This window comes from Camelus bactrianus, chromosome 3 (assembly GCF_048773025.1).
Source record: "Camelus bactrianus isolate YW-2024 breed Bactrian camel chromosome 3, ASM4877302v1, whole genome shotgun sequence".
NCBI lineage: Eukaryota > Metazoa > Chordata > Mammalia > Artiodactyla > Camelidae > Camelus > Camelus bactrianus.
This window is the reverse complement of record NC_133541.1, coordinates 113,329,520-113,346,859: the sequence shown is the minus strand read 5'-3', so window position 1 is coordinate 113,346,859 and position 17,340 is coordinate 113,329,520. Positions and strand designations below refer to the sequence as shown.

The 17,340-nt window shown below is 46.6% G+C and overlaps 1 protein-coding gene, 1 long non-coding RNA gene and 1 other non-coding gene across 4 annotated transcripts in view; 2 read left to right on the top strand and 1 right to left on the bottom strand.

Moving 5' to 3' along the window:
* CYFIP2 (cytoplasmic FMR1 interacting protein 2) overlaps positions 1-12,042 on the bottom strand; it is a 108,398-nt gene extending 96,356 nt beyond the window's left edge. Inside the window, exon 1 of one of the 2 annotated variants that reach the window (XM_074360989.1) lies at positions 11,907-12,042. The gene's annotated coding sequence lies outside the window, so the exon portion shown is untranslated. Of the gene's footprint in view, positions 1-11,502; positions 11,755-11,906 lie in introns of those variants that run through there. The other variant, XM_074360990.1, reaches the window with a different exon arrangement.
* Positions 12,043-12,180: 138 nt separating this feature from the next.
* LOC141577113 (uncharacterized) overlaps positions 12,181-17,340 on the top strand; it is a 38,745-nt gene continuing 33,585 nt past the window's right edge. Inside the window, exon 1 of the long non-coding RNA XR_012505710.1 lies at positions 12,181-13,002. This is a non-coding gene — a long non-coding RNA (uncharacterized LOC141577113). The remainder of the gene's footprint in view (positions 13,003-17,340) is intronic.
* Positions 14,719-14,909, top strand: LOC123612823 (U2 spliceosomal RNA). Its single transcript, XR_006720099.1, has one exon. It is a non-coding gene; the product is annotated as a U2 spliceosomal RNA (small nuclear RNA).

The window sequence follows — 17,340 nt, the reverse complement described above, 5'->3', positions numbered from 1 at the left end:
TGAAATTAAGCTGGAAGTAAGAGAATTCAGACTCCAGCAAACTTAACCTTGCTTGCAAAAACGTCAGGGCCATTGTCTTCCTTGATCTGGAAGTATGGTATGCTTTGTGAGCCACAACAAACAAATCAGCCCTAATTGGACGGTTCTGTGTTTCAGATGCTGGCAGAGTGCAGAGGCTTCAAAGAGAACTTTGCCAGGCAATGAGGATGAAGAGGTTCTAAACAGCAGTTACCTAACTCGAGCTAATCACTGTTTTAAGAACTCAGCACCCAGCAAACAGAATACTCATTTTTTTTAAAGCATATGTGAAACATTACTTTAAAAGTGATCATGATTCAGGGTTCTCACAAGTTCCCCCAAATAGGACCTCCTAGAAATCACATTCACTAATTACGGTGCATTAAAATTAGAAATCAATCATCTAAATTACAGCAAAGGAGAAACCCCATACCTATGAAAATTTGTAAAAACATGCTTCCATGTTATTCACAAAGAGAAATTCAAATAGAAATTATAAAATATTTAGAACTGAAACATAGAGAGCATGAATAAATATTTTAATGCATTTAGCAGAAAATAAGAAAGCAGAATTAAATAAACTGAATTTCCCCCCCAAAAAATCTAAAAAAGGATAAAAATCAACCCAAAGAAATGGGAGTGCAGGGATGGCTAATTACAAAAGCAGAAATAAATGCAAAAAAAATAAAGCAAAACAAGACAAACGTCAAAAACCTGAGTTTTATAAAAAGATAAATAATAGTAATAACAAGCTAACCTTGTAGCACTTTTGAATAAGGGAACACAGAGATGGTTGCCTGTGCTCCTGAGAGCGTCCCTCACTGCCCCCCCCCCGCCCCCACACCACACCCCCAGCCCCAGGGACATGTGAGGCCCACTTCAGGGCTGGAGTTGCAGAGTGCCAGAGAATCTGCCTGGCTCATTAGGGAATGTGTCAGAGACCAGGGCAGAAAAGGACCAGCGGCAGAAGACTGGGCCCAGGCTGGGGAGGGCAGGCACAGCTCCCGGGCGCACCCCACGCAGGCAGCCCCAGTGACTCTTTTAGGCCCTGCTGGGAGGGCAGAGGAGGCTGAGCTTCTGATGACCGCTTCACACTTCACTGAGTTCTCAGCACACCTCCCCATCACGCGCTCAGGCAACAGTGAAGGCCACGTCCATTGAGGGCACGGGGATCTCAGAGGTAACTTCCTCCTCTGCCCCTGCACGCCCTCACCGAGATAGTTTCAGGCCCTCTCCATACCTAGGCTTCTTCCTCTGCTCTCTTCTCTGCCCTGAATGCTAAGTGTGGCATTCAGCTCTACCGCAAAACCATCTGCCAATCCACAGAGAAGACTGTCTTCTTTCTCACATTAATATTAAGTTTATTTTGCAGGAGGGGTTAGTGATCTTACAAGGCATACTGATCTACAAGCTCCAAAGCCCAAATGATTATCTTCATTAACTCAAATAATAATAAAACTAACATTTTTTAGCCCTCACTCCACTATCTGAATCTTGTATCAACCCTATAAAGGTAGGTACTATGATTATTCCCATTTTACAGATGAGCAAACAGAAGCTCAGGATTTAGGTAATTTTACAAGGTCAAGTGCTGGCAAGTGGTGAAGCTAGGCTTGGAACCTAGGTTTGTCCTAAAAGAAAGGCCTACAAGCAACTATCTATCCATCTATGTCCAAGGGACCCAGGAGCCAACTTGAGGCAGCTTCCACTGGCCAAAGATGGGGCAATCTGAGCAACAATTAGTGCAACTCAAAGGACTTGAAACAAGATCACATATATTTAAATCCATGAGACCATAAAGACACTTAATAAAAACTTGGTTTCTATGCCTCTGTTACTGCTGGAGGATGCCTGTGAACCAACTTTTTATGCTGAAAATAATAAATAAAAGGAAAGAAGCAAATGTTTAACCTGTCTTCCCTATACAATCTGGACCACTGGAAAAGTGAACTGTAGAAGAGAGGGATGTTTTTCTTTATAACAGTATTTTTCTCGCCCCCAGAATTAATGTAGCCCTATTTTCCAACCTCTAATGAACGTATGGATGTAGGCACTGATCACTGACTGCTGCTAACATCACTACAGGAGGACAATCTGACGTCACGTGCCTCCTGGTGGAAAAACACATCATCAACTTACGAAGAGTGCTGGACCCAACACAAAACACTTGAATCTAATCAAGCCTTTGATACCAACTGAGGGGAAATACAGAGGACAGACAGAACACAGTAAAATACACCACAGCGAGGTAATCAGTAAACTACAACCTATGCGAAAGTCTGCTGGACCAATGACTCAGTGTCTTTAACAAAGAAAGCGCAAGGAGGGGGAGCTATACATAAGAGACGGAGGGGGAGCTATACATAAGAGACTTAGACCATCACATGTGTGTTTACCTGGTTTGACTCTTACGTCAAACAAATCACCACAAAAATTAAATTGCGACATTTATGAGAAACTAGGAACATTTCTCTGGCTAGTTACCAACTCGATATTTGATAACACTGAGGAAACAGTTATTATTTTTAGATGTGACAATAATATTGAGGTTATGTTTTAAAAGAGTTCTTATCTTCTAGAAATACCTACTAAAAGATGGATCAAAGGCTACAGGGGTTTGCTTGCAAATAATACCAGAGCAGGGAAGAGTGAGAAATTGGTGAAACAAAATTAGCTCTGAATTAATGATTGTTAACGCTGTGTGATGCTTACACACAGGGATTTATAATATTTTTTTCTATCCAGTTTTAAATATGTTGGAGATTTTCTGTAAAAACCCCCAGCTCAGTGTAAAACACTCCTGGCTCTAATCGAACATCCCTTCCTTCATCTTTCCTGACTCCTACTTGCCATGATCTTTGCCCTCTCCTTTCTCCTGTAACCTGGGTTTCCTCTGGGCTTCGCAGACTCCAAAATACTCATTTACCAGGATAACCCTTAAGATTTTCGCCTTTAACATAATAATACCCACCCCCCGCACTTCCCTTGAAGAGAATCAATACACAAACAGCCTACAGAGCCAGTAAATTAGGAGTCTTTATTTCCGTCATAAATACAGCTTCTCTAATGGATTTCTCTGTTTGTTTGTAGATCATTCATTGCCCACGGGAGAAGGAACTCAGACATTTTTAATCCAAGTGTTGGAAGTCACTGCCAACACCACATCAAATCAGAAAGAAAAAATATTCCGGAAATTAACAGAGGTATACATGAAAGCAAGTATTTCTCTCCCAGCCCAAGTGTTACGTAATCTTCCAGAGGAGAATTCTTTATATTCAGTCTGTGAATACGTGGCTAAATTGTGTTACTCTGGAAGAGAAATTAATAAAATAGTTTAAAATTAACTGTGTTCTGGAAGCATTTGAGTATGGAGCATTCACAGCAGATTAGAATTCTTCTTCATAACAAACTTAAACTCAGTGGCCTGGTTTCACCGAGAGGTAATAACGCTGGGTTCCCAGGCAGTTGGCTTCTGAGAAGGGCTGTAGGACTCCCGGGGTGGGGGGGGGGGGGGTTCTGAGATGTTTGCTAGACTCTGAGCAGAAAGGGGTGGGGGCCCACAAATGCAGGATGGGTGCAAGGAGAGCCTGGGAATGCAGGTTCTGAATCCCACATCCTAAACCCTGCTACTCTCTGAGCAAAAGATTTGTATTGTCATTTTCTGTCTCATTTTCAGAAGGAGAATGAAAAAAAGCAAGAATTTTTACAGAAGTGAAAAATCAGGCTGAGTATGGTGTGTAAGCTTGAGCTATGGGTTCAAATCTGTCATCTGCCATTTCCTGGCTATATAACCATGGGCATGCTACTTAACCTTTCTAAGATTCTGTTCCCTTAGCTGTAGAAGGGTGGTAAATATTAATAGTCCCTGCCCGCAGTGATTTATTCTGAGGATTATATAACGTTACGGCACATGGCACGTTTAGCCCAATGGCAGGCACAGAACAAGCACTTGGGAAATGTTAGCTAGTTGAATGGCCTCTTTTTAACAGAGCAAATGGATGAATTAAACATTGCAACAATTCTCCTACAAAAAAAGGAATGCATTATGATTATATTCCCAAGAGAAGTGAAAATACATATCCACACAAAAACTTGTACATGAATGTTCATCACAGCATTACTTACAATAGGCAAAAAGTGGAAACAACTCAAATGTCCATCCACTGATCAGTGGATGGCTAAAATATGTTATATCCATACCATGGAATATTATTCAGCCACAAAAAAAGGAATGGATTATGGATACATGCTACAATGTAAATGAACTTTGAAAATACTATGCTAAGTAAAAGAAGCATAATATGCTTTTTTTAAGGAAATGTCCAGAATAGGCAGATCTATACAGATACACAAGAGATTAGTCATTGCCTAGACTCGGGGTAAAGATTGGGGGAAATAGATGGCACAAGGTCTCTTTCTGAGTTGATAAAAACGTTATAAAATTAATCATGGTGATGGCTGTATAGCTCTGTGAATACATACTGCAAATCATTGAACTACTGGCTTTAAGTGGGTGAACTGCAGACTATGTGAACTCTATCTCAATAAAGCTGTTGCCAAAAAATGTCAGTATTTGTAGGACTACTTTGGGAGAAATTGAGGTGTTTATAACAGGAGCAGGAGTGGTGTTTGGAGGGCTGGAGCAGGAGCCCAGAGAGCCCAGGGAGGAGCTCTCTGCCTCTTTGCTCAGAGACTGTGCTGAATGGAAATGCACACGGTAGGAAAAATAGAGCAGTGGACACAGTCACCCCACCCCGGGTAGCAGCCCCTAGACCACAGGGTGAGCAGACCACCACGAGGCAGCGCCCGAACCAGGCCCCTCCCCTGCCCGTTTCTGTGGCACTGCCACCTGTCAGGGCCTGGGGCTGCCCCACCCAGGAAGGGAGACTCCTCAGACACAGAAATCTCCTAGGTGGGGTGATGGGCTTTGAGGTTTAGAATGAGGACAAGATGGGTCTCCTGCCCGCTACCTGAGCTTTTTCTACTACAAGGACAGTGAGGTCAAGAGATGAGAGGACTTGTGTAAGGTCACTTGGCTAGTTAGGGGCAGAGCTGGGCTAACACTGCAACTTCCTGGGACAGCAAGGGGACCCGATACAATAGCTGATATGACAGTGCTGTAAAAGAAAATGAGGAATATTAGACAGAAGGAAGGAAGCAGGGAGGGAGGGAGAGGAAGGAAGGAGGGAAGGAAGGAAGGAAGGAAGGATTGATTCCAATTCTGCAATAAGACAAAAATCCATGTACAAAAGGAAATACAATCCAAGGACATTAGCTGGCTCTCTGGTGGTCATCATTTATACATCTTAATGATGCAGACACTTTAAACATGATTTAGGTTAAAACAGAGCTCTTACTATATTGAGAGATGAGGGCAGGGGAGGGCGGGGAGGGGCTGGTGTCAGAAAGCGAAATCGTCATCCATCACAGCAGGAAGTGAAGAGACAACTCGTAGAACAGATAAGTTAGGAAACAGCAGCACAGGCACATCGTTCAGAGATTTGGACACAACTACTGGAGGAAACTGCGAGTTGAAAGCAGCAGCCCCTGGCGGAGGTGGGCCCTGGGTGCTTGTTTTTCACTAGGAGGCTTTCAGAATTACTTGATTTCTTTTAAGCATGTGCGTGTATGGCTTTGAACCAAAATTTCAAATTTACTTGAAAAGATAACAACCCAAGGCTTCCTTGCTGGCAGCCAGGTATCTGGCCAGCCCACAGAACTGTCTCAGACCGGCCTGGCTATGTAAGTCCCTCCCTGCAGGCCTCCTGGGACCAGAGGCCCGGGCACCTGCCGCTTCTCTCCACACAGGGGACCTGAGGTCACAGCAGAAAAGTCCAAGCCAGCCTCCACCTGGGTCTCTGGAGAAGGCCTGCCCTCCTCCTCGTTTATGCAAAGAAGATCCCGCGGGGCGAAAGGGCTTGCTGCCGCATCGGCCCTTTTACTCAGCTGCTTCCTGTGCTGCAGGGTTGAGGGGACCTTTCCGTTGACAACCCAACCAGGCGGATCCTATCCTCTCAGGAGGGGAGGTCATGCCACCGAAGGCAGCTTGCTGATTAGCTGCCGCTGGGGCCTGTGACGGGGCCCCCCAGGCCGGGCACCAACGTGACCTGCATCTGGGGAGAGAAGCTGCCTCTCGGAGGCACCTGCTAAAACTCAGAAAGGGAAGCCAGCACATCTGCTGTGGAAACAAAGAGCAAGACCGGAGTTGGGCCCCCGGCTCGGAGCACGCAAAACTCAGCTTCACGGATGTGAAGGTACAACTCGAATGTGGCTCAGTCCGAAGACTGACAGAGGCCCCCAAGCCACGCTCTCAGTCACTCTAAAAGGGCAGTTTCCCTGTCTGTAAAATATGAAGGTTGACCTGGCTGTAGTTTTCAACCATGACGGCAACACCTCTGTTGTGAAGGTTATTGTGGGAACTTGTCCTAACAACCGATTAGTGAGGTTTGCAAACAAGGTGCTGTTTACGATGCGTGAGGGAGAGTTCAGAGTCCTCCCAGAGTATCAAGAGAATGTCCATCTCTTTCCTTGAGTGGGAGAAGATGGGGTAAAGTCGGGGAGGGGATTGGCTGCCAGAGGTGATGTGTTGAGTGTGTTGAGATTTCCCATCAAATGTACTTACAAAAAACAAAAAACAAAACCAAAAGCAACTAGTTAGGAATCACTGAACTTGAGCCTCCCTCAGGGTCCTTCCAACTCAAAAAGCAAATGACTGTAACCATAGGTGGGACTCTCCACTGTGGCCAGGGAGCTCAGGGGGCCTTAAACCGGCTGATGGACATTCTTACCTTGTGCCTTTGCTCAAACTCTCTCCACTCTCTCATGGACAGTCCTCTCTCTCGCCTTCTTATATCCTACCCTTGAGCACTGTCAACTCCCAATTCAAGACAGGCCTCCTCCACGAAGGTCTGACCAACTGAACTCCACCACCACCTTCATTTCTTGGATTCCTATAGCACTCACAGTCTGGAGTCCAAAATTTCCCACTTCATTATAAACTGCTTTATATTTTACTAATTCTTTGGATCACCAAAAATGGCAAGGATAGTCATCTTTAGTGGGGAGGGGATTTGACCTGTAACAACTAGCACAGAACCGGCCACAGCTTAGGCATTACTTGCTTAACTGACACTCCATGAGTGGTTTGTTGAATGCACAGGCTAGTGGCCAAAATTCAAGTCTTTTGGTTAAAAAAAAACAAAACACAAAATTTAAAACATCATGGTCCCTTAAGGCACCATATCTAAGTCATCCTTATTACTACACAAATCAGAGATTATCTTTAGAAAATTCTTCTGCCATACAGTTTCCACCTCAAACCATAAAAAGCAGAACCTCACTTCTCTTTCCCGCATGAAGGTAGAGCACACTTAGGAGGCTGACGGCTGACACCTAGTTTTGAATCTCGTCTCTCCACTCATCCCTTGCCACAATCGGTCTTAAGGCATCACATTTCAAAAGCACAAACAGAAAGTCATTCTCAGGTATTCTTTCACTTAACACTGAATTACTGAGTGTCTCCCATGAGGGTCAGGCCAGCAGATTCTCTCCGATCTTAGCTGGGCTTTTAGTCAAGTTAGACAATCCTCTCATTCATGCCCAGCTGATTTCTTATTCCACCCACAGAGGCAGCTGTTCCAAACCTTCAGACGTCTCCTGCACTTTCCGAACCAGCCCACCACCTTTAGTTTCTGCAGAGGACCTCATCTCCTGCCTTTTTTAGGAGACAGAGACCACACACCACGGACGGACTAAACATCCCTCCGTTCCACGAAGAGATGCCCGCCTGAGAATCGCTGCTCTCAGACGGCCCACGGATGATGCAGACACAAACCCAGAAGGCCTATTGATGAAGTCATCCCTGGGTCTTTCTCGGGCAGCTCTCCCGAGGGGCATGTTGACTTTCCTCTCTCCTTGCACCATTTCTGAGCTGCCCCAAGTCTATCAAAATGCCACTCAGCCAGAATGACATCTGCAAGAAATTCTGGTTGAACCCAAGCTCCGCCTTCTCAAAACAATTTCTTTCAAGAACCTGCACCCAATTTTTTTTCACCTTTGTTACCAGGGTCCAAGAAGTATGGCCTGAGTGGTAGCCCTTAATGGCACATCACACACATGAGCGGCCGTGGTGAGGGAGCCAGGACCAAAACTCTTTGCATCCTGGGAGGCATTCCACACCCACTGACCGAATTCTGAAGGGTCTTTGTACAGACAAGGGCAGCCACGGGCCTTGACAGAATCTATGAATCACAAAGTGCCTTTCAGTCTCCTTTCAGCTGGCTCCGTGGTACAGAGAGGCCACAGATTCGTCTTCTTAAATTGACACATGATATATAATGAATAAACTGTTCCTTTAGGAATGGAGGGCAGCCATCCAAAGGAGCCACACGTTCAGGAACTTCCTTCTCTTGTCTGTTTCCAGGGCCTTTTCTTCTCAGACAGGGTTTACAGACATTATCTCACCCGCGGGCTCCTGTGTTACCTATAGGTAACAAGCGGGGCAGGCTGCTTTCAGTTCCCCGTTCTCAAAGCCAGGGAGGTAGTGGCTGATGGCAAGGCACACAGCAAGTCAGGGATAAATCTTGTGTCCGAAGATCACTGTGCTCTTCTGTCTGCCCGGGCAGCAAAGCATGCCCTCAACATTTTTGAGTTGGATTGCAAAATGCTCCATGTATGTACACAGAGGAAGAGGTCCTTCCTGATCTGTGTGTGTTGAAATGTGAGAACTACCTCTGGGCTTCTGCTCAGCATACACACTCCCTCCCCTTCTCTGCCTACTCAAGTTATACTCCGGCTTCCCTGTGCTCCTCCAGAGCATGTCCTCACTGACACCACGTCTTATCAAGGGCATCCCTTCTTCTGGTTACCTTTTACAGGTCAACCTAGGAAAAGCAAAATTCAGGAAGGCTCTGGAGGTAGAAGGATTGGTAAGAATTCTGGGTCGACTGCATGCATGAGCCACACTGTTAATGATTATGTAATTAAATTACACTATAACAACTGTAACAACATATATATATAAATATAATAGTACGTATTATGTGCTAGACACTCTATGCAGCCCTTTGATGCATCCCTTGTTTCATAAGAGCCTCCAACGAAGGACCAGCTCCTTCCCCGCCACTGCGGGCCTGCCACGTCACTGCCCAGAGGCATGCTCCACCTCCTTGCCCCACCTCCACTACTAACACAGAGTCCATCCTTAGATTTGGGCTTGTGCCTCAGAATAATAAGACCAAAGGCCTTTTACAAAGGCTCCTATGAGGTGACTGATGTCTGGTTTCGTCAACTACAAGTGAATAATTAATACTTGCCAGGAAAGAAATGGACTCATTGTTATGGTGGCCACGTGGAGGCTACAAAAGGCGATTTTGTGCAGCTCTTGGTGGAACCCTGGGGCCAACAGCAGCCAAAAGAAACCTCTTTGACAGGGTAGGCTGATCCTCAAACGTGGAGGCTGGAGCTTGGCACTGTTTTCCAGGAGTGCTGTTCCCAATGTTAATTAGCTTGTTGCCTATTCATCACCTAATTCGGCTTGCTGGTCAGTGACAGCAGCAGAGGCCCACCGAATGCCAGAGAGGGCACCATATATGAGGGGGGAAAGGAATTGTTCCTCCAGGACCCTTTTCCAGTTTTTAAATTCTTGTCTACCTCCTTCTTCGGCCCAGCCTTTGATTTGATTTGAGTTGAGTTAAACCTCTCCAGTCCTGCTGGATTTTATACCCCACTCTTGGGTCTTATGCCTAAAACAAGTTTTTCCTTTTCCATTTCCAGCAGGGACTGAACCAGGCAGGCTTGGGTGCCTATAGAACCAGTTAGAACCGGCCAGGAAATATAATAAAGAAGCTTAGTGAGCAGAGTGCTAATGCCCCCAGCCAGAGGCTCAGCCTGCAGGCCTCGCCAGAGGAACTGGCTTTGTGAGAAATAACACACTCTTCTTATGGCCCAGTAGCTGCCCTGGTAGACAGCAGCCAGAGCCAACAAGCACTTCTCTATAGGAAAGTTTCACCTCCTCCAAGTGGACACTGGGTGCTCAACAATGCCTTCTAGTGACTGTAACCCCCGACCAGTTACACATACACACACACACACACACACACACACACACATATGCACGTGCACACACACACACTCCTATGGTATTTTTGCCCTTAGGGCTAAAGCTACCCTCTCAGTAAGCAAACAGAGCTGACAGCTGCTAGATATAGTCATCTCAGCGAGCTGTTCCCCAAAATTGCCACCCAGCTGCCCACTCCCACTTTCAGCCCAATGCCTGAAATCACATCATTAGAGATGCCAAATATTTTTTGATTTAAAGCTTTGTTTCCAAAAGTTCATCAAAATGCCTCTGTTTCTTTTCTGGTCAAATGACTTCTCAGGCACCTGCTCTGCATCTAATGGGAAATTCTTTTGTATTTAGCTCTTGAGGATAAATGTGTTCACTGGTTCCTTTCTTGAAAACTATTTTGACACAGGAGAATGGTGGGTGGTGGTGGAGCACAGGGCACTGTATGGAAGTGGAGGTGGGAGGTCTCAGGGCCACAGAGGTCTAATGGTGGAGAAAACAACCTCCAAGGCCTTCACAATCCTGCCCAGGGATATGGACCCAGATTTTTGCCCGGCAACATCTGTGATCTCCATGGTGGCCAGCATGGCTTGCAACAAGGGCTGTGCCTAAAAGTAAGGTAAAACACCCTCTGCCCTAAAGGAGACAGAGGCAGGAGACGGAAAAGGGGAGTGTGGAAATCAGCACTCTCCTGATTTGCCCCTCATGCCCGCAGGACTCCCTGACCATGCCATGAAGGCACAAGCTGGCAGGAAAAGATCCTTGTCCCCTTCCTGGCCTGGCTGTAAGGGGAGCTGATGGTCCATCAGCCTTTGGTGAGTCTTTCTGCTGTGCTGGGGAAACTAGGCGAGTAGAGGTCTAAGTCAGATTCCCTGGGCTGGTGAGGGCACCTGAGCAGTCCCAGTGTACTTTTCTGCGAGGTTCCTCACACAGAGAACCATACTCCTGTCGGACCATGCTTCCCGCCCCTAGCCCCACTGCCACATAGAGAGCACGCCCTTCTCTTCCTTTTCATATGGTGAAAAGGCGGGGGCGGGGGAGGGCGATGTCCTGCAGAGCAGAACCACTACATACAGGTAGACATCTTCCCGATTCTTCAGAAGCCATGAAAACCCAACCTTTTCTCCAGGAGTCAGCCCACTCATCCCCTTCCCACCCCCTTCCCCCCTCCCTCCCCGCCCTCAGACAGCCGGGAGAGAGAGCAATGCTAGGCCAGAAGGCTTCAAAGCGGGTCAGGCTTGCCTCCTCTCTCAGGCTTGCCCCCACCAGCAAACATCGCTGCTTTGACCCTCGCCCCACCCATCTCACGTTCACCGCAGGCAGCCGTGTACCGGAGGAGGCTGCCAGGAGGGCCCAGGCGGCTCTCGCTGGCCCTACGGGAGGTGATGGTGGCTGCAACGACAGAGGCTCTGCAGTACCTGGGCGCCAGGAGGTCGCCGCGGCCGAGCTCGCGGCCGCTACGGAGCTCGGGAGGAGCGCCGCTTTCTCCCGGGCGGATCGCTCGCGTCCAGGCCGCGCACCTGCTGCTGCAGCCACCGCCGCGGCGCCCCAGTTCCGTCGTGAGCCGGCGCCTCCCCACCGGGGGTCCGCGCCCCGGGGCCCAGGGTGCGCTTGAGCGGGTAGAGGGCCGTGCCGGGCCTGGAGCCCAACCTCCGGGGGCTTCCGGAGGCCCCACGCCGCGCTAGCGCGGCCGCCACGCCGAGCGCCCCCCGCGGGCTAGGAGGAGGGGTGCCGGCGCCTAGCGCATCCTCACGGCCGCGTCGCCATCCCCAGCAGCATCCTGGTCCCCACGCCGGCCCCCAGGCCTGCGAGCGACGCCTACCTGAGTGTGCCGCAGGTCTAGAGAAGCCGCCCGAAGCTTCGGCGGGGCCCCGCGCCGGGGCGCAGGATGCTCTGCGGGGCTCTGCTCCCCGGCTGCTGCGCTCGGCCCCGCCCCTCCAGCCGCCGCGGCTCCTCCTCCGCCCCGGGGCCCCGCCCCTTCGCCGCCCTGGCTGTCGCACAAAGAGCAGGAAATGGCTGCGGCCCGGGGCTCCGGGTGCTCCCCTCTACGCGGCCGACGCGTCCCGGACCTGCAGCCCCGGCTCCCGCCCCAGGAGAACCAGCCGCGCCGCTTAGGGAGCATTTGTCCCCAGGCTCCCCAAGGCCCCCCAGGCCTGGGAACTACACCTGCAGCCGTGGGAGAATTGAAGCCTTGGGCTCCATTCGCATCTCATTGATCTCACATTATCTCCAAGTGCTCATTTATCTACTTAATGTTTGTCGAGCACCTATTTTGTTCCAAGCCCGGTGCCAGGAGCTGAGTATTCACTGGTGTACAGAAGACAGGGTTCCTGCCCTTTCGGAGCTCATCACCTACCAGGAGAGATGGGCATAAATTTACCTAGCAAACGTCCAGTTCCAGCTGGGAGACGTTCTGTGAAGGAGACGGACAGGGTGAGGTGATAGAAAATAAACCTGAGGGCTGGGGAGAGGGGGCTTCCAGCAATGGAGTTGGAGCCCAAATGCTGCTCCTCTGGTCAAGAATACCTTCTCGCCCTCCTTGTCACTTCCTTGGGGCCGAGCCCCTGAAGCTGCCATCTCTTAAGCAGGGACCTGCCTCAGTTTCTTTCAAGGTAAATTAATTGCCTAGTGGACAAAAAGACAAATACATGGTGACAGGAAGTGTTTCCTGGCAAAGCCCGGGAAGGAACTGAGAGAGTAGGCATCTTTCTCTTCAAGACTTACCTGCTAGGTAGGGCTCTCGGAAGAAATGGTTTTCCCTTTGAGATGCAGCCACGTTGGGCCTTCAGACCTGGCTGAAGTCAGAAAGCACCAAATTCTCGCTTTGGGATCCCTGAGCAGGACCCTTCACCGCTCTGTTCCTAAGATGCCGACATACTTAATGTGTGGAATAATTGTTGCCTTTCATACTCCACAAGGTAAATAATTGAAAAGCATCTGAAATGTTTTAAAGTTAAGAGGGAAAGTCTTGCTGCAGGGGAAACTTTCTGAAATATTTCCAACGGGCTCACAAATTTATAGTTAATCACTTAGCTATTTCTATCAGGGACTATTTATAGAGGAGCCACATTACTCAACTCTCAGCAAAGAACTCGTGGAAGTCTTTGCCTTCAGTGATGTCATATTTCCCTCAGCATTCAGGATCCTTTGTGGTTTGATGTTACATCACTCATTCTAATTTAAATTGCTATTTCAGAAAGGATGACTTTTATTTATATATATATATATATACACACACATTTCTGTCCCTAATATCATATGAGAAAGCTGTGGGGGTGTTTGTGGAGGACGGCTTTAAAAATGAAACTGAGGTTTCTTTCTTGGTTTTAATTTTTCATTTTTCACTGTGATCCTTGGGATTCGGGGTGTCAGTGATTACAAATATGTAACAAGAGGTTGGATTTTCATTCTAAACGGCATATTATTTTGAATGTTGCAGATTTCTGGAAGACATATTTCTCCCTGTGGTTCCTTCCCTGCCTTTTCACCTTGCAGGAGCACATTGCTTAAAAACCAAAGATGATTACATGTATATTTGATTAGATCTGAGGCAAAAATAATTCCCTGGCCCCTAATTCTATTTACTTGTAAGGGGAAGCAATATGGTCTTGTTGAAACCACTGTTTCAGAAATCCAGAGGCTTGCCTTTTGGTCCTGGTTTTGCAACCAAGGGATCTTAGATAAGTCACTTCACCTCTGTTTCTCCATCTATGCAATGAAGTAGGTTAGATATACTTTCAGGTCCTTCTGCAGGTGGAAAATTGCAAGGGTTAAAACAAAGGACCTGCCCCTGCCATGCTTAAAGCACTTCACTAGCTCCCCACTGCCCTCAAGATGGAGCCAAAATTCCTTACCATGACCTCCCAGGGTCTCCATGATCTGGTGTCTACCTCTCCAGCCTCTTCTGCTGTGAACAAGCTCACTGTGCTTCAGCTAAAAGGAATCTTTTAGTTCTCGAAACGTGCTGTGTTATCACTTGAATGTGGCCTTTGCACAAGCTGAGCTTTTTGGCTTGGAATGATCTGTTCTCCTTTCCCTGCCCCTTCTAAACTTTTCCCCCCACAATGCTGCCTAACTTACATTCATGCTTCTAGTATCCACTTAGCTGTCACTTTCTCCATGACCCCTCCATGTTTGGGTTAGGTTAGAGTCAGCTGTCCAGGCTCCCATAGCTCCCTGGGCTTCCTCCATCATACCACCTGTTACGCTGTGTTGTAACAGTGCGCGTACTTACCTGCATACCATCACTTGAGCATAAAATCTAAGAGAGCAGAGATATGTCTTGCTCCCCATTGCATCCTCAGATCTTAGTACATAATGGGAATTCTATTCTGTAAAATAATAGAAACAATAGTAAAAATACGTCAAATGAATAATTACAAGTGATATCTTAGCTTACACATTGCTGTTGAAATTTGTAGCCATCTGCCTACTGCCTTCAGATATCCTTCCCGTCCAACCCCAGGCTGCACCATCACTAATGTGAGGACCACAGCTATGAAGCAAGAATTGCTTTGCCACTTGCACAGCTGTGGGCCATGCGTTGTGGTTCTGTGTGTGGCAACAGTATCTTGTTTTTAGAAAAGCCCCAAGTCAGTTAGGACATCTAGGTCTCCATTTAAAATCCATCACACATCACTTCTTGACCTTTTGGCTAAGATCAAGTGTAGTATCTGTTTTCATCAGTTTAATATCTGATACATCCTCTATCTGAGAACAGTATGTTAAATGGATTTTTGGAGCATGGAGTTGGAATAGGATCTTGCTCTGTCCAATCCACACATTGACCTGGTATTGTAGTACTTCCAGGAACGGTGCACCACTTTGGGGAAATAAAGCTGTTACAAAAAATTTTTTTAATAAATTGAATGAAATCTATCACAGACCCTGCTTCATAGAAACTGATAGTGGAATATCTAGAATGGGTGAGAGAATTGGAGAGAAATATAACTACTACCATTAACAGTGATGGCTGACACTGACCAAATGCATTATCTCATTTTGTATTCAAAATTATCCTATGAGGAAACTGTAATTGTGAGCCTCCTTTTATAACTGAGGAAACTAAGGCAGGCTAAATAACTTGCCCGAGGTAGTGAAACCAAACCTCACGCTCTTAACTTTTACCCAAAATTATATCCAGCTTCATTTTCCCTGAATCCTTGTTTTCAATACACGTGCTGCCTTATTCTAAAACACCTTTAAAGCAAGTTATGGAGATGTATTATATTAAAATTTTCTAAAATTAGTAATACACATTTTTTAAAAAGGAGGAAAAGGGTATGATATGGAGAGAAAATGTGAAAAATACAAAAAATATCTCCACGTGCTATGGGCTTGCTGCAGTGGGCTCACACGTTTGGTTTGTGAAGTTAAGCATTCGTGTAGTTAGCAGGAAAAGAAACAACTTGATGATCAGCTACACAATTTACATTGTCCATTAGATAAAACCTGACCACTTGCTCAAAATTGCCTCATTTTACAGACGAAAGAACTGGGGCCCAGGGAAGGGAAGAGTTGACCAAGACCAACTGGACCCAGACCTAGGTCTTTCTATTGGAAACTGGGTTGCCTATTTCCTTTTTGAATCTGAAATAATTTCTTAAAGCATATATTTTATTTTATTTTTTGGTGGGGAGTGGTAATTCAGTGCATTTACTTATTTATTCTTAAAGGAGGTACTGGGGATTGAACCCAGGACCTCATGCATGCTAAGCATGCACTCTACCACTTGAGCTATACCCTCCCCTGTAAAACGTATATTTTAAACTAACATTTATTGGGTGTTTATTTGGAATCAGTCTCTATGCCAAGTACTGTGTATAGATGGACTAATTTTATCCTCACAAAATCCTCACAAGTGGCCTTGTTTTACAGATGAAATATTGAGGGCTGTTTTGCTATTGAAACACTGCAGCTCCGTCCTGGGCTATTTGGAAATGCATTCCCCCCCCCCCCCCCCTTCTCTGCAGCCTTTCTTTCACTTTGCTCCCTTCCCACAACTTCTAGAGAACTGGCCTCCCTTGAAGGTCAGATATTTCACATATAACTTGACAGCAAAGAACCTTTCATCCTTGTTTAAACAAATATATTTACAACAATTTTGGATAAGAACTGATAAGGAGGGTTTGAGCATATTCCAAACCAGACTTGGAAAGCAACAGCATAGCTGAGCTACAGTGGGGTTGGCTTCTCAAAGGCTGGCATAGGTGACCTTATAATCAGTCCCAAAGAATGGTTGGGAACATGGAATTTGGGAACACACAGGTCTGGCTTCAAGCCCCCATTCTGCCCCTTAATAACTGGGACAATGAATGGTTTTCCTAAATTACTGAGCCCTGTTCTCATCTGTAAAATTGAGAAGATCGTAATTGTACCTATCCCTTGGGTTCTTGGAAGATTCAATGAAAGGATAAATGTAACCCACTAAGCAAAGCCCTCATAAATGCTCCAAAAGGGGAGACTTTATTGTTTTTATTATTATTACCATGGCTCAAATTTCAGTGTGATCTCTAGGAAGAGTGCAGGACTTGGAATAAGCTCTGAGTTCTAGGCTCATTTGAGTTAAGTAGCTCTGCTACCTCAGGCATTCTGTGAATCTCTTTCCCTTTCTGTCAAGTGTCCCCTCACCTGCCCTTCATCTCAAAGCTACTGTGGAGATTGAATATCATCTTAGATAGGAAAATGCTTTGAGATATACACAACAGAAAAGCAAATAAATAGATGTTTGTATGGCTTGTCTCAGCTTATAGACACTGTACTCGAAATTAGAAGATGGAAAGGGACCAGGAACTCCTCAGTAGCCTAGATGAGTGGAGAGAGTTGTGGGTAGATGTGAACCTGGAGGGTGAGGAATCAGAATCCACTAGGCTCCTTTAACTGATTCTCCAGGACGTGTTGGCTTTGGGCCCCAAAGTTCCATTCCTAACATAAAAATAATGCATGGGAGGAAGGTGGAACAAAATATGTTCCTATTATGCACGCTGGATTCCTCTGCCTGGAACATCCTCGCAGACCGTCTCTTCCTCAGCAACGTCCATTTACTCTCCAAGACACAGCTCAGACATCACTTCCTCTAGGAAGCCCTCCCGGATCCTTTGGGTGTTTTCACTCATTCTGTCTCCCTGGATTGTGACCGCTGCTCCATCAGCTCACCTACAACAGCCCTTTACAGTCACAGTTGACTCTCATCATTTGGTAGTTAGGTTTTATAAAGTCACCTGATCTGCACACAACCTTGTTTTAGGCACGTTTCT